Here is a 3,578-nt window from a genome sequence, read left to right as displayed (position 1 = left end):
GAAAGGCCTGTGAGAGGCAAGTCCTGTATGAAAGGCCTGTGAGAGGCAAGTCCTGTAAGAAAGGCCTGTGAGAGGCAAGTCCTGTAAGAAATTACTTTGCTGTGAATGATGCTACTGTCTCCAATTGGCACCATTCCATCACAAGAGCCTTCAGTTTTTCCTGGTTCTTCTTCCTTTTCAACCAAGATTTCTTTATTTCGTTTCATATCTCTATTTTTCCTATTCACTAGTTATTCATTACCAGAGTGGTATCCAGGAAACTTGTGGCCACCCTTTCCTGAAGGAATTTGTTGTCCTGCAGCACCACCCTTGCGAATCTCGAGTAAGCTCTATTTCCTTCTCTTCAGCTACACAGCAGATCTTCAGACTGCTCCTTCTCCATTCTTAGTGTCCGTATACATAATAAGCAATCTGTTAGCGGACCTTCCTTTCTAAATGAGTCTTTTTGAGATTCAAGATGCAGCTCAAATATTCTTTGTAACTCATGGCACTTTTTCAGTAATTGAGAAGAAGGCGGAAGATGGTACCTCACCAGAGTTCTTTCCTCTTCCGAAATACTAAATTTAAGAGAGTTCTTCATTGTGACAACCTCGCTGGGTGCCTTGTAGTGTCAATGTTGACTGACTTAGTGCCTATTAAAGCACGCGATTTCCAAACTCGACCCGTCACCGGACACACTCTTCTTGTTGTATTGCATAAAATTTTATTTTTATTTTTCCCAACACAGTTAAGTTTAATCCTTAGAGCAGAATTTCAATTTTGAAAGATAAAATAAAATAATTCTTTACGATTAATGATTAATTATTTCAAGACATGCAAAATATCTTTTTGGCATTGATAACATTTAATATTCTTCTCAAAACTTATATTTAATGAAAATTTATTCCATGGAAGAATTGTATTATTGTATATTAAATTCTACCAGCATAATCAGATGTTATACTTCATCATATTTCACAAGTTTCGTATCTTGATTTCATTCAGCCCAAATGAAGTTTTAGAAACTGGGGAGAAATGTTTTGCTAATGATAATTAGTTTTTTCTCCCATTTTGTGTACCTTCTTTGACAGCCATCTTCCATGATAGAATGAACCATCTTATTACAATAGAAATGATTGTATTTAATTAAAATAACTTTTAATTGTTTAGTTACATTGCATAATCAATTGGAATATAGTTTTTATTCTTCATTGCCTAATGTTTTCTTTTATTCCAAATTTATTGTATTTAAATAATTCCATTTTATTCCTATTTGTTTCTAGAAATTGGAATCTTTTTATTTCCAATTGTTCGCCTTTTTTTTTTTTTGCTATTTTCAGAGACTATTGAAAGTTTGTATTCTTCATTTTAATTTTTTTTTTCTAGAAAGTAATGTAATATATGTAATTATATTTTTAGTAAACTTTACTAAATTTTGCACAAGGTACCTCTTTCACTTCCTTTGCTTGAAAATTTAATTACTATAGATTATAATTTTTGAATATAATTAGTTTTATTTAATTGCACCTATTTATAATTTTAATATTATGTAGAAAAAGAAAAAACTTCAATATGAGGACTAGTCCATTTTATATTTAACACATTTCACCTTCAGATTATTAAGTGAATGTAAAATTTCTGATCAGATATTGCAAAGTTTATTCAATAAATTTACATATTTTTTCACATAAAGAAAAAAACAATGGTTGTGATCAACGATGGTCTGCATAATATATATAAAACTGTTCAATATAGTTTTCTGTTCAACCGATTGCTTTGTACAGCCCTGTTGAAGCCTTACAAAGTGGGGCGAAACATCGGAAAATAAATAGATGTAAACTATTTTTGATTCTCTTTTGAATGCAACCCTGACCATCTTCTTATATATCTTATCATTCTCATTTCTATCTGTTACCCATCCATTCCACATTCTTCCTTCTACATTACTCTTTTAAGTGATAAAAAATAATTATTTACCTGATACACTTACCATTTTATAACAGTTATTATGTCTCCTCTTTTAATTAAATTAATAGATCTTTTCAATTATAAATATTTTGATATATCTATTCACTTTATTAGTTTAGTTAATACATATATATGTAATTCCGAAGAAAGTAGACAAATTATTGCTAAAACAATAGTTTATTATAAACCAAAAGATTCAGAGCTAGAACAAAATTACTAAGTAAAATAAATCAGAATATAAACACTACTTACCTAAAACAATAGAATATAACATAATTCCATTTCCACAGTTTTAATGAATCTAATAGTGTACTATTATAAGTTATTGAAAGTATCTTTCCAAATTTATAATAATAAACAAAAAGCTAATCATTTGAAAACAACAAACAAACATTTAATATAACCTTCCAATGATAGTTCACATCTGGCTCACTAGGAGCGCAGTAACCCAAACTATGAATATAATTTACATTTATATTTTCATTATCCTCCTTATTATTTAATTAACATTTTTTAATTAAATTCTTTATTGTGTATGTCTATATTATTGTGTATATTACCACCTTTACATTTTTATGTAATATTTTTTAAACTCACACTCATTTACTTTACCTCTGTATCTTTTTATCAAGCCTATAATGTAGGTCAAAACGTCTGTAGAAAATAAATAAATAGTAATTACTATTTTTTCCTCCTTATCGCAGTCTTCACCATCACCTTCATTTTATTTTTATTTTGGGTTTGAAATTATTCCATAGATTGTACCATCAACTGGAGTTAATTTTAAAGAATTCTAATTAATCAATTAAGCATTAGGGCTGGCTGTTGTCTGTAGGGCTGTCTCAATAAAGAAAATAACCAAAGTCTGCATTACCATCATTGGAATATGTCTTGAATATGGGTGGCTGCTTAATACGTATTTAGTGCTAGAACATTTAATTCTATCATAGCAATGGCAGATTGAATAAGTAGTGTATTGAATAAGTACTAATAGACTCCTTGTAGAGTGGCCTGGCTCAGTGGTAAGACATTGTGCTACAGATAATTATTTATTCTGCTACTATAGCCATGAGTCAACCATCAGGAGCCCTCCCGAGTCCATCCAGCCTCATAAAGTGGGTACCCTTAATTGGGGAAAAATCTGGTGGTCGAGTGTGATTCTGAACAAACCACCTCCTGGCCCAACTGTTGGACTAGTAACAGTACTTCCTGGCCCTTCATGGGTTGAAGTGGTAAAGATTTTATTATTTTATTAACGGACTTATTAATCCTAGATCAATACAAAATTATGATTATACAAAATTAGTTATATGCATAACATATCTTAGAGTTATTTTTTAATTTTAAATTTGATTAAATCTTTTTTATCATTACTATTACTTAAAGTATATATATATACATATTTTTATTTGCTCTGTCATCTTATTCAATACTTTGTTGTTTTAATTCCATAGATCTTCTTTTTTAATAGAGGTAAAGTGATTTGATTATTAAATCAAAATATGCTGATTGGATTTATTACAATTCTTCTGAGGAACAAATTTTTATTACACAAAATTTTGAAGAATTTTAAATATCATCATTCCAAAAACAAATTCTTCAATAATTTTAATCATAAAACATTATTTCAT

This window comes from Halyomorpha halys, unplaced genomic scaffold (genome assembly GCF_000696795.3).
Source record: "Halyomorpha halys isolate HHAL.00 unplaced genomic scaffold, Hhal_1.1 Scaffold131.1, whole genome shotgun sequence".
Taxonomy (NCBI): domain Eukaryota; kingdom Metazoa; phylum Arthropoda; class Insecta; order Hemiptera; family Pentatomidae; genus Halyomorpha; species Halyomorpha halys.
Note: the sequence above shows the minus strand (reverse complement) of the source record.